Source organism: Vicugna pacos, chromosome 26 (assembly GCF_048564905.1).
Source record: "Vicugna pacos chromosome 26, VicPac4, whole genome shotgun sequence".
Lineage (NCBI taxonomy): Eukaryota > Metazoa > Chordata > Mammalia > Artiodactyla > Camelidae > Vicugna > Vicugna pacos.
This window is the reverse complement of record NC_133012.1, coordinates 17438427-17453404: the sequence shown is the minus strand read 5'-3', so window position 1 is coordinate 17453404 and position 14978 is coordinate 17438427.

Here is a 14978-nt window from a genome sequence, read left to right as displayed (position 1 = left end):
CATCAACTAAACAAATTTCATTAGCAGAAAGATTTCAGGAGCTTTCTCACTCCCAGATCATTTGACATATGTCACTGGCATGCATTTAAACTTACCTGTGAAGCAGGGAGTGCACTCTTCCTGGGAAGAATGGCACGACCCACGATAGATACAAGAGCAGCATTTCATTCCGTCGAACTATCCACACAGACAGGCCCCTAGGCCTGCAGATACCATGTTCCAGAATACACCATGTAAGTTAAAATTCAGATTGCATGGGCTGCTCTCTGTATTTTCCCATTGCCCTCCGTCACACTTCTTCCAGTTTGACAGCATGTGAAAAAGGGTTAGCACTATCCAGGCTGAGAAGGTGCCTTCTCTATTTTCAAGACTAGAATTGACTGCTCATGTAGTAAGTAAGAAGAATGCCTCTGACAGTCTTGGGAAGCCAGATTAGCTCTCTCAGAATCCGGAATCCAGTATCTCAGAATCATAGATTAAAGGGAAAAACAGTCCTGGGTAGGCGGTGGAGGCAGTCCCACAAAATATTTGTTTCACACCAGTGATTTTCAATTGTCTATCTACAAAAATATGAGTAAGTATATCTCAGCTGGGGGGGCCATCTGAAAGCACCATCTTTCCCAAATATACAACACACTAAAGTGTGGACTCAAGTGAGGGAAAAGGCAGCAGACTCTGCAGTCTGTGTGTACTTGCACACATGGTGATTTGCAAGGTGGGAAGGGGTGCTGGTGGGGCTGACTTGTGTGACCACTGAGTTCTTCAGACTGACTTCTACAAATTCTGTTTTCCAACTCAGAAATTCTACCCAGGATTTGTCACATCCCTGTGGTACCATCATTCATCTGCTCTCCCTACAAATTAAACATCTGCAGCTACCTTCCAGCATTCTTGATAAAGAGAGCATTAATAGGTGCTACAATTTTCAGATACTACCCAGTTGAGTGTTAAGAGAATCTAAAGAACAGCTGCAGCTTTACTTTACTCTCCACTGGTTCCCCTGCCCAGAGGAAGACGACGACCACAGAGCACTAGGTCCTATTTCTCTACCCTTGACCCCCACACTCGACAGACACAGTGATTAAGGAAACCTCAGTAGAGCATCTACCTCCATTATTTATAGGAAATCTTAAACATCTTTATCCAAATGTTACCATTTAATTATAAAAATTCAAGGAGTACATAGGAGATATTAAAAGTAACACTGAATTTTAAAATTTTATTCCTAACATTTTTCTATTTATTATAATATTTTCTTATAATGTAGGTCCCAACTTGTATTAATGTAGCAATAAATCTTGAATATTGATTTTAACATAACTGGTTTCATATTGAAATAAAGAAAATACATCTGTGTTTTCTTTCGTTTCTTTCCTTCCTTTCTCCCTGCCTCCTCCCTTCCTTCCTTCCTGTCTTCCTCCCTCCCTCCCTTTCTTCCTATTATTCTGTCTTTCTTATCATTTTTCCTCCCTCCCTCCCTTCCTTTATTTCTTCCTTACTATCAGAGCAACAGAAGATCAAGTAACTATTCAGAAAGAATATATTCTTGCAAACACACGTAACACTGAGAAACCCCTGTCAGTAACCTAGTTCACAATTTATTTAATAAGCCACTCCCATTCTCTCTACTTGGAAATTTGCTGAAAAGGAATGCACATACTAGTTCTATAAATGCTCTTATCATTTAAGAAAAGAATTGGAAATGGCCATAAATCCTCTCTCTTGTCTAGGATTCAGGGTTGAGTTATATATTTCAGATGCTCTAAGTGATGATTATCAGTTTTTCACTTTCCTGCCACCATTGTGATCCAAAGTGAAAATAATGTTAAACTATAAAATGAGAGGAAGGAAGTCATCCAGGTTCGTATTTTCCTCATGATGACTAATTTGATGTGCTTTGTATTCTGGGTACAGATATTCTTTCAAAAAGTGTCTCGTTTTCGTAATGATGTAATGGTGCCCTAAGTGTATGTTGAGTCTATCCACTGGGTTTTCCAGCATGGTTACCATCCTTTCAGCATCACTGGTTTCTAGGGAAGAGCAGGTTCAGACTTATGATTCTTTCCCTTCTCCCAAATAAACCTGTTTTCCATTGCTTAGAATTGTCTTTTGTGGGTTTATGACGTATTTGTAGACCAATCAGCACCTGTTTATTAAGCATCCAATAAGGGAAATATATTGTAATAGATACTACATGCAGGACTATATAACGCTGTCGATCTATCTATCTTTATCTATATATTCCTTTTTCTTTAGTTTTTTTTTAAATTAAATTGCTAAAATGATGAAGGAGCATGAGAAAATTAAACATAGTGCTAACAGTGCAGGGACACATAAGCCAGGTAAAAATGAATGACAAAGGCTCTAGGATTTAAAAAGAGAATAAAATTCACTCTTGGTGATTCTGCTTCTCATGGAGAAATTTAGACTTGATTCATCTTGAAATACAATTAAGGTGTGGTGCGGGCAAAGAAAAAGGGGCCAAATGTTTATGGTACCTAAAAAGTATGAGCAAAGAGAACATATAAATCATATTTGAAGGCTGGTAAAAGATTAGCTGAAATGAAGGCTTTTAATAGGTGGACAGTGAGAGGTAAGTATATTAAATGTGGTAGCTCAGATTATAAAGGGCGTCAGCACTGCCAAGGAATGTGATATAAATGAGGACTCAATGAGGTCTTTCAGCAAGAGAATGACACGATTGAAGCAGTGCTTCTGGACTGGCTTCGCAGTGATGTGCAGGGCATGTTGGAGTTGGAAGATCAGGCTGTTGTACCACCCTCATTATTTATCATTCTTTATATTATAAACCTTTGGAGTAAGTCAAAAGCTCCCTTTAGATACCACTTGATAGCATGGGAGCTCTCTGTATCGTCCAGAATGGCATGATACTTAACACCACCAACTCCTCTTGACGGCAGATGTCAGATCAGGAAGCTCTGCCCTAACCTATTCCACATGTTCACAACTCACTCATCTCTGAATAAGCCAGCCACACCCAGAACTCTAAACAAGATGGATTTATCCGAGAATAGAGTTTGGCAATTCCAAGCTGTTTTTCCTTTGGAATTTAACCCTTAAATTATATGAAGTTACATGAAGATCTCTAAGATGTTTTCATATTATGATTTGTTCTTTTCTGGAGCCAAAAGAAGGCTCAATGTTTATTTTTTCCAATGTTCTTAAAGGATATTGCATTCTGCCCTGTACTATCAGAGAAGCCTGTCACCGTGTTTCTCAAACTCATTCCACTTGGCTTTTAAATAAGAATCAATTATATGTATCTGTAATGAATAAAGAACAATTAAAGCATTCTTCTTTCAATTAGTTTATCTATAATTTAACAAGATTCTAACCTTATACGAGTTCCTGGACTCACTGAAAATTGTTACATAGCGTAGTGGAGAGAGCCATTAACTACTCTCCGAAATTTGGGGACTTACAAAGTCAACCTTTTGTTCAGAGAGGTATCAGTTTTTATAGAGACTTTGACAACTGGAACCTAATCATATCTTTTCTAAGGCATTTTGTATTGCTAAAAATAATTTAGATCTAGCTTCACTCAAGTTGGCTTTTTGGTGGTGGTGGTAGGGTTTTGTTTGTTTTGTTTTGTTTGAAAATTAGAGATTACAGACGATGATATCAGTGGACTGTAATGTTTTATGATCCTTACTGGGGCAAAATTAAATTTTAAAGTAGTAGCCAATTGAAATTTTAACATTAGTAAAAATGCAATAAAGATCTCAACATATGCTTGATTCTAAGATTTTAATGATAAACTCCCCTGAAAGACTGAGTCATTGGTTGATTTGGATCAGCCTTTATCCCAAGGATTTTATTATGGCTTCTCCAACATTATGTCATCTTATGTGAGAGGTGTTTCACATGCATTTCTTAGGGAAGTTTTCCTTTTCTTGCTATTTTATCTTCTTTGTACCAATACTGATTATACAAGTGATTGAATTAAATTTAACTAATAACTGTGTTCTAATTTCTTACATATTGTTAAAGACATATCTGTAATACGTTGTTCAAAATACATTGCCAAACTCTTCACAGTGAACCCATCTTAAATGTGACATGTAATACTCCTATTCCTGTCACTTGAATCATTCTAACGGATTCTTTTATGCACAGTATCATCAGTACCAAATCTAAACCACTTGCTGATATTTGACTCTAAGGCATAAAAAAAGCACAACTAAGCAATGAATCATTCAATCATCACTGTGATTCCAGCATTTGATACCTAACAACAGACATGTAATTGTTCTTCCTCAGCCCAGTCTTCCTGATGATAAATATGAATTCCCTCTTTCTCTCTTCTCTTTCTTTCAATGTTAAACATTATTTAAAAAAAAAAAGAAGAAAATGCAAATACATTCTAATAATCTGTCAAAGTTTTATGCTAGCGAGAGATTTCAGATAACAAGATAGATGTCGAAAATGTAAAACATTTTTGTAATCAAACAAAAGCATTATTTTATTATTTCTACTAAAAATTCACAACAGATTAGGTACTATAAAGAAATTAACTGGTAATTACTTTAACATTTTTTATTTATTTTAAAATTTTAAATTTAATATATATGTGATTTTTATCAAGTGTGAGATTTTAAAAGCTTCCACGTGCAGCAGATATTTTAATTTTTTTAAGTCCCTACAACAACTCTAGGGCATAAGTAGTATGATTACCCTCATAGTAATATAAGAAATCTCACCACTGTGAGACTAGGTAATATGTCCAAGTGCAATGATCACTTAATAGCTGAGCTAGGATTCAAACAGTCTGAGTAGACTTTGGGTTTTACTCTTTGGATTGTGCTGACTCTTCATTCACTCAAATTGTAATACTTTCTTAATCATAAGTAGACAGACAGATAGATAGACAGACAGACAGACAGACAATCACTGTACTATTAGCTCGGCTTTCTCTACTTTCATTCCACCTGGAAGACTTGCTAATGATCTTTTCTTAGAAAGCCACAACAAGCAAAAACAAAACAAAACTCGTATTTCATTTTTTTCTCACCATCAGACTTCATTAGTTTTCCCTTTTGTATTATTTTATTTGTGTCTTATTTTGTTTTTAATATTTATTTATTTTTTAAAAAATTTAACTGTGTTAAAGTGCACATAGTATAAAATTTACCATCTTACGCATTTTCACATGTACGGTTTAGTAGTGGTAAATACATCCACACTGATGTGCAACCAATCTCTCAGACTCTTACCTCATCTTGCAAAACTTAGACTCTCCATTTCTCCTTTCTCCAGCCCTTGGCAACCACCATTTTACTTGCAGTCTCTATGAATTTCACTACTCAGGAAACCTCATACGAGTGAAATCATACTGTATTTGCCTTTTTGTGACTGGCTTATTTCAACTAGCACAATATCCTCAAAGTACATTAATGTTGTAGCATAATATCAGAATTTCCTCTCTTTTTAAGGCTGAATAATATTCCACTGCATGTATATATGTGCATTTTGTTTATCCATTCATCTCTTGATGGACACTTGGGTTGCTTCCTGTCATTTGTTTTTTAAAGAACTGTCACATTCCCTGTGCCTCAGCTGATACATGGAAACCTCTTGGAACACAAAATTTTACCATTAGTTATAGTCATAACACACTGGACAATCTGGGGTGAATGAAAATTGAGGTTTCTATAATTTACAGACTTTCAGTGATGGTTGTAAAAGTCAAATGTATGCTTTAAGATTTGAAAAAAGAAAATTATGCCACCTTTAGGATAGTTCATCAATAACGCTTTGAATTTATATTTTTCTATACAGTTAAACAATAACAATGAAATTCACATAAACCATAAATAGACTCCCTAGTGATGGAACTAAATAGGGAGTAGGAGAAGCTTAAGTTCCAGTTCTAATAAATTCCCAAGCTAAATGAGTTGGAAAAAAGTCTAAACCTCTGCTTCCTCATTTGTTATAAAAAAGGTTAGACTAAAGTCTCCTTTTGGCTCTCTTACTTCATGAATTGCCTTCAGTCAATCCCTTGCTCAGAATGCACGTAAGTTGAGATTTACAGTGTTTCTGACAAGGGGTGAAGCTCACCTAACATCTATTCTCTTGAAAAATACAGTTTGATTTGGCAAAACAAAATTCTAAATCAAAGAGAATTTCTGTAATATAAATCTGCATTTATAAAATACATATATGCAGACAGGAAATATGAGGCAATTATTACACACTGAAAAGTCACCCAGATACTCCTCAATGTGAAAAGGCATGTCCTCCAACTTGAAAGAAAAGTACATTTTCAAGTCCAGCCCCGCAGCTCACCACCTCTGCTTTTAGTCAGCACTCCTTTCCCAGGGGCATCCCTTCTTCAAAGGCCACATATATATGTTTTGGACACAGGCACTGGGTCATAATTTTCTCTGTAATACTAGGCTTTATTTTCAAAATGGAAATTTTCAAGGGAGCAACTTGTGTGCTATATGCCTTTGGAAAGTCTAAAGGTTAAGTACAATATCGAGGAATTTTAAAGCCAACAGACTTCTGAATTGTTCCAAAGTATCTATTCATCATGAGCCTATCATTTGACCCTAGGGCTCCAACTAAACATATTGCATATAAAAAGTCGTTTCTTTTTCTAGCTTTGTCCTCCTAGGACCTAGCCAAAAAGCTGCACAGTATTTCCAAGAAACCCATTCTGTTCTCTTAAGCCATCCAGTTTCAGATTTTCATTTGTGTTTCATTTGCGTTTCATTTGCTTGCAGTGTAGAGATAATATTTGCAAAATTGGAAGCTTGCAAAATGCTGCTTCTAAAATCCCTGCTTCTTTAGTTTGGTTTATACCAAGTTCATAAGAACAGGCATATCCACATGTGTTGTGTGCATGTCAGTAATATTTCTAGTCTGCTTGGTTAATCCAGTTAGAGTAAATCTGAAAGAAAGTCAAATTGTCTTGGAAGCTAACAAGTAAGTGTACTTTACCCCACATTTCCCATGAATTGAAGGGCGTCTATGCTTCTCGTACATCTCTCACAAATAAATTTTGAGTATCTAGTGACTGGATTTGTGTTTTCAAATCTATTTGTATCCCTAAATTTACTATTTAAATTTAAGTGTTATCATTTGATATTTTGGAAGCGTAGAATGAAAATTTCATTTCTCAAAGCATAGATTTAATCTCAGTAGGTCTGACTTTTCTTTGTACTGCTGCTTCTCTTTGGAATGACTCTCATTTTCCTCCCTACATCTTTGTGGTTCTCCCTGTCCCTTAAAATCACACATACAAAAGGAAAACAATTTAAAATATATATGCCATTTTCCTGGATCATTTTCATCGTATGGTCATCAATAAAGAACGCTCTTTGCCACTGACTTCTCCTTGGTCAGTCACAGCAAAGGTTATGATGAAATTGCAGTATTGCTTTTATTGGAAGTCAGTATTCCCTCAACCACTTGTATGAGGATCCAGTGTCTGCAATATAATAGAGTCAAACACTGTAAAAAACGTGATCGGCAACCAGTATGGCAGACAGAAGCCTGCGTCCTTCCTGCCCAAACCAGGATCTCCTTGGACGTGTCCCTATTAACAGAGTCTTATTTCACTACCAAATCTATGCACAGGCTCTATGGATACCAACCTGATTATGAAATGTCAGAATGGATATGTTCTCAAGTTTAATAATATAGATTTGTCTTTTTGGTATAATAGTGAGAAAATCTGCCTTAACCTGTCAGCCAAGCTTCCTGGTGCATTTAAAATGGAGTCCTAACAGGTAGCCCTGGGATGATTCAGTACTTAACTGAACTAAAGGTTTCAGTCTTTCATAGATCTACATCAGAGGGAGAGACCAAGCAAGGCTTTACTTTAAAAGTGGCAGATGGCTGCAATGCCTTAACAAATCCACTTATATTTTAAAGCCACTGCAAAAGAAAACTAGATAATTTCTCTGCTTGGTCAATGCACTGTGTTGATTTTAAGGCCTGTCTATAGGAGGCGGTACTGCTACCACTTACTTCCATGGGAAGTGATTTGGCCAATGGATCGTTGAGAAATCACCTTAAAAGTACTCTGAGTGACAGTGCCTCATGTTAGCCATTGTTATCCATAAACATTTCCTGAGTTCTAACTGAGTTTATACACAATACTGTGCTGGATTTACCATTAGCTGTTTCCACCTACAACCATTCCTAAAACAAAACTTTATTTACTGATGACCCCCCCAGGAAGGAACAAACATTTTAGCTGCTATTTTCAGGTCAGCTAGACATGACATTCTTGCATTAGATCTCTGAGTGTCCTCATTTTGCCATACGACAATGAGAAGAATGATTTTTCCTCCTTTCTTAGTAAAGATTTAATGTCATCTATAAATGAACACAAATAAGGAAAAGCTCATTTAGCAAATATTATTTAAAAAAATTCTTTAATACAAGACACTTTCTCCAAGATTACAATCACTGTAAAGAATGTAGATTTAACCTTAATATATTCAGTTGTATCATGAGCTAAATTAAGAACCAATGCAGTTCTAACTGCTTAGAAAAATACATATAAGAAACCAAGAGAAAGAATGCTGCTTCAGATTAAATGATGGAATACAAACCAAAAAAAAAAAAAAAAAAAAAACCTACTACCATCACAAAAGTGCCTGTAGATTTTATTAGCAATCCTATTCCTATGGGGTTTATGTATAACTTACTTCTTATTTGATCTCTTTCCATGTTGTTGGGGAAAAGATGACTAAGAGAGAGAGGGATAAAGTGCTGAAAATTTCAAAACTTTTTATAGAATACACACTTGAAAGTTTATACGAACTGCCAGAGTCACCCAAACTTTTACAGATCTGGCATTGACTAGTAATGTGCTAAACACTGTTCACAGCTATTAATGTATTAGGCATCAGACAAGCTTTAAAGTTTTTACTATAACCTTAGAAGACTTTAGACTCCCCACCATCCTCAGCTAAAAGGCCAACAAATTAATTGCTGCCTCAGTATAGTCACTGAAGTGGCCTGTAAGAGCTAACAGTGCTACCCAAGAGCTTACTTTACCTTCAGAACACCTTCCTACGTAAACAGAATCTGATTCAATGTGAAAAGAGTCAGGCTTACAGTATTCCCTTACCGTACGTGCGCACATATTTTTATTTCTACATTGTAGATGAGGGGCTGAGACACAAGAAGAAATTTTATTCTTAGATATGTAGCAACTTTAATGGTACAGCCAATGTTAATATGAGGCTTGTTATTCATTTGACTCTAGAAGAAATATTTAATTAACCGTTAGGGTGTCAACCCTCCCCCCTAAAAATAATGCAGGAGGCTGTCAGTAAGAAAACAGTTTATATGGGGACTTAAGAATTGCATTTCAGGAGACAAAGATTCGGGTAACCGCAGGAGTGTTTCAGTGAAGAGGAAGTCAGGAGTTATAAAGACAAAAAGCAATGATGTTGTCAAAAGTTGCCTGGCGAGAACTGTGATTGCCTGTGATATGGGTCAAAAAATACCTGTCCTTAAGGAATCATGGGTTTTGGGGGTAGGGGTTCAATAAGTAGACAGATTGTTACGAGTATGTACCAGATGTTCTGGATGACTTCATCAGGTCAAAAGTCAGATTCTATTCAGGCTAAGATGTACATAAGTCACACTTCCTTAATGACCTCCTGGCTCCATTTCAGAGAGCTCTCTCAGCAATACCGACTCCATTCTGGTTTTCCTTTCACAAAGGTAAACATACACTGAAGTTCCTGGACAATTTTTTTTTCATTGCTAGTGCACTTTGCATTTCCTGGCTTTACCATTGGTGGTTCCTTGGTGTAATTCTTTTCCACTATGTGATTTTTCAAACAAAATCCTTCAGGATAGGTTATTAAATTTAGCTTTTTTTTCCCCAGTGAATGTTAGTACTGTTGAAGTAAAAATAAAAATCTTATACTATAACTGAAGTTACAGAGTCAAACTTAAAAGAAGAAGGCACCAATTTCAGTGCCAGAATGTCTTCTTTAATGTGAGAGTCATGAACATAAAGGCATAAAGCTTGGTACTCACTTTGCCCAACAAAATATAAGAAGGGTTGGTGTATGTCTTTTCTTGATGACTTATTTTGAATAAAAGGTCTCAGGATATATTATTTTTACACTGTGTCTCACTACCAGCAGGGCATTCTGACTTCGAAATTCTGAGCAACAGAAAAACAATAATGCTGGAAAAGATTCCAAAAGCAGTTTTGTCTTTAGAAAAGCCAACTATGCTATTTCCCTACAAAGGAGATTTTCAAAATACAGTCGGAAGGATTTAAAAAATGCTGGAGCTGCACTTTTAAAATGTGGCTTTTTGAAACCACCACATAAATACAGATAAACTTTATATTCACCCTTCACTCTTTACTAACTATACAGAAAGGGGGTGTTTAAAAGCCCAACAACTCTCATGTTGCAGTTATGGATACTAAATTTCTCCAAGGGTAAACAGAAATAATTAAGGTAATTACTGTTCAGATCCTCTGGCAGGAAAGCACATGTTTATTTTAAGCAATGGATGTTCAAAAGATGTTTGAAAATGCACGACTCTACGTGAACCACAGTTTCATAAGGAAAGAGGAAAAAAAAAATCTACAGCAAGATTTTTACAAGCTTGCAACAGCCTTTCTTGCCCATGTAAATACTTTCACTGCTGAAGAGCTGAGTCATTGATTTTTTCCAACAATCCTTTCGCACTAACTGAAAGAAAACACTCCTTTTCTTTCCAGAAGTCAATGCACTGAGGCTGTTAATTAGAGTGTCTATGGGTGGCATTTTGAGACTCAACCAGGCCAAACATTCTGTGCTGTGGGTAGGATATCAAATTAATCTCAGTGAGAAGTCTCCGATAAGTCTCAACCAGCCAGCAACACCCCCAGACCATTTCAGACTGAAGAATAAGGAATTTGAAGGACTATTAAACACTCTGTAAAATGCCCACAACAGATCAGCACAAAGCCATACAGCACAGGTGTGACTGTAATTGGAAAAATGGTCTGTAGTCAATGGCCCCTCAAATTCACCTTCTTCTCAGCCACTCCTTTGGGTTTTACAAAGCAGTTCAGGAAACTTAAGTGCTGACTGGACTTTTCTAAATATTTAGGCTTACACATTTAATGTAAAGTCTAGAGATGGGTTTTATTTTTCACCCACCTTTACGTAAGGAGCTGGCATTCCTGTCAGGAATCTACAGCCCCTTCTACAAGTCTGTTTGAAAACAAGGATTCTGGATTCATCAAAAATTTATAAGTGGAGAATTAAGTAATATGTTACTTGAAGAATATATTACAAATGTTATGAACCCCTTTATTTCCAAAGCTATTTTGAAACTCTGAGCCAATTATATTTGCAGAGTATTCCGTAGATCAATCCAAACAACATGACTGCATGCTTTATCTGAATACTTACTGCATCGACTAGAATGTCTTGGACTGCTGAACACTGGCCCTAATTTCCGTTGATGTGCTGATGGAAATTGTACAGAACCAGCGAAGGAAGAAAATCTGTTGGGCCTTTAAGAGGGCAGAGTGCTTGCCATTTTGCAAGCTCTGTCCTTAGCAATGTAATACCTTTGTTTGGTGAGCCATGCTCACTGATTGCCGTAAGAAACACCTGCTTGTCATTCTGTCTTTAGAGAAGTCTGCAATTCAGCCGCATAGCTAAAAGCAGTGTTTCTTGTATATGAAAGAAAACTTTTTCCACCTTAAGTACTTCCTCTCCTTTTTCAGTTTAAGTGACAAGTCTATGAAACAAAGAGCTGTTCTCTTGCATAGCTAATCTGGACTCACTTGTCTACTTGGCTGAATACATTGCTTGTGAAGAGAAGCTATTCATACAGAGAAATAGTTTTCTCTGAAAAAAAATCTCAGCATTGAAAAAGACATCATTATTGAGAAACGTATTATGAATTATTAATCTTCCTATTAATTATTTGCTTTAGTGCAGGTTAATGATACATACACTAGAATGTAAAGATCAAAAACTCTAAATATTAGAACACAGGATAGAGAAGATCCATTCCAAACCCTCCCAACTCATCCTTCCAGAGATTAGAGAACAAAATCTGAGAACATGGCTGTGATCTGTCATACTGATAATCAAGTGTAAGCAGTGGAAGAACTGGAAGTTACGTTAGCTAAAAAGAAAACTAAAATGAAAATAAAAATTTAAAAATTCATTAGTTAGATAGCTAACGTGGACCTTTTAGAGAAGAAGGAAAATTGGACCATACCCACTCAATAGAACCAAAGCCAGACGAGGCTCTTCATGAACACCTAGAATTTTCTCTATAAGTTATAAAATATGATTAAGAATAATAATATGTTTGATTTTGCTAACAAGGTACTTCACTGGGAAAGCTGTCCAGTGTTGTCTTTATGGAGTAATATGGTATGATCAGGACCTCTCTTTGTATTTCATGTTTTACTAATTAATTTGGTGAAAATTCATTTATGTGCCTAAAATACTATTTAAAACTGACAACAGCCATTGAAAGGGTTTAGCTACTTTGGTTGTTCTAGTCATTTATGTATTACCTCATGGTCAGTTTTTATCATATATATATCTCATGGTACTTTCCCATATAAAATTACCCTTCATGAATATGGTACCTGCCCCCCAAAAGTCATAAATATATGGGAAAGTTTTTGTAATACATGTGGCTTGATATGCATGCCATCCGTCTAACATGATGATACAGATGTATTAAAACTACACAGTTACATAAATATGTTGCATAACATTGAAAGATGACATTCATTTTGTTGGTATAGATACCACTAGTTTCACTTTATATTGTAATGTGTCATCAGTTTACACCCATTTTCTTGTAACTAGCAAGTGCAATTTCTAATTTTTAATTAATAATTCAGTTTTTGCCTGAGTTTTTAGGTTGAGGGATAATGTAACAAAACAGAATGTGGTAAGTTAGCAAAAATTCAGGTTAAAGATAAACATTCCACTGTGCATAAGATAATGTATGGCATCAACAATACTATAGCAGTGAATGTAAAAACATACCAACCTTTAAAGGATAATAAAACTAAAAAATGTTGCTCAAATAAAGATTGGAGAGTAACAGTTCTTATAAATCAAAATTATAATTAATGAGACTTTAAAAAGGGGAAATTAAAGGATTGAAAGCTACTTTTATGTTACACTTTCAACAATAGGCATGCTTCATTTGACACAATAAATTCCTATATAGCTGTTTCTTTTTTTTCCTAGTCAATTATTCGTAAGTTAAATACCTGAGGGAAGACTGCTAATTAAAGGAATCCAATAATGAATCATTTTATTCATATAAAACTTAACTAAATTCTTCTTATTAAATGTGGGGTTTTGCTTATAAAGTTAATTTTTAAGTTGATTTGAACTGGGCACAAACACTTATGTATAATGTTGATGGTTTCTATTAGTGAAAAACCTCAATAAAATGATTAGTTATCACTTAAAATCTATGATCAGTACAATTGTCCAAGGCTCCATATTACCCAAAAGAGATGTATTATTCATTAATAGTTGTGCAGGGTCAATGTTTAACACATTTATACTTTTCAAGCAGTTTTACCTAACTTTCAGCTGCTAAGTACTATAAGCAAGATTTAGAGAAATGAATAGAAAGTATAAGCCTTGCTTTCTTAAATACATAATTTAAGAAGTGGAAATAAGTAAACATTGAAGATACAGTAGGGTATTGGAATAGGCCCTTTGGAAAAAAAAAGAATTTCTTGTTTTTTAAAATTTCAAAATGGTTTATCCTATTACATGTATGTCGTATCTATCATACAAAGGAAATACAATACATACTAAAAATGTGTTACAAATGGATTGTGTGTGTGTGATGAGAAATAGTGATAGAACTTTATATAATACTTTGTAACTTGCCTACTTTACTTATTATGTCTCTTTTCCATTATTACAATGAGATATTGTTAAAATATTGTGACATGTCTATTCAGTCTTCAGAGTAATACTCAACCCACACATTCACATAAAGTGTTATAGCTAAAAGGTTAACAGAATAAATTGAGCACTAAAAAAGTACTTCATTCATCCAAAACAAAGCAGAAAATTGGAAACAAAACAAAAAATAGAGGTGAGACAAGTAGAAAACAAATACCAAGATGGTGAATTGACACCAATACATTATCAGTTACTACATTAACTAAAATATATTGAGCACATCATGCAAAAAGTAGAATAGCCATAATAAATAATAAATAAAATTAATAATTTATTGAAAGCTCAAAATCATAATATGCTGTTTAAAGAAGCATACTCTAAATAGAAAGAAACAAACAGTGGAACATACCTCTGTGGAATGGAAAATACAGACCAAGATATCATGGGGCATAAGAAAACTGGTGTAGTGTATATTATTAAAAAGGGGAGACTTCAAGACAATCAGTATAACCAAAAATGAGGAAAAATTTCATAATCATGAAAGTTCATGGAAATCAGAAGCCATAAACAATTTTACATGCATCTAATAATAATGTTTCAAAAAATGTGAGACAAAAACTGACAGAACTAAGAAGAATAGACCAATAGAAAAATAGAGATTTTAATGCCTTCCTTGCAGGTTTTGATTACAAAACAGAAAACAAAATGATACAGAAGATGTGAATAGCACTATCAGTCAAACTGCCTGGTACTTACAGAACATCACACCACAACTTCAGAATACACATTTTTTAAATGAACATGAAAGCTGATTAATAATTCAAGTCTTAATAACCTTTAAAGGATCAAAATCATTAAGTAGTATATGTGTTGTTACTCTTTTAATATAGCAGTATTAAAACAGACATCAAAATTATAAAACAGCTAGAAAATCCCCAAGTATTTGAAAACTGAACAGTGAACATTTAAATTGCCCAGATCAAAGGAAAAAAAAAAAACAAGGGAAATTAAAAGACAGCTTATATTTGATTATTTTGAAATACATTAAAAGAGAAGTATAAAATAACATGATAC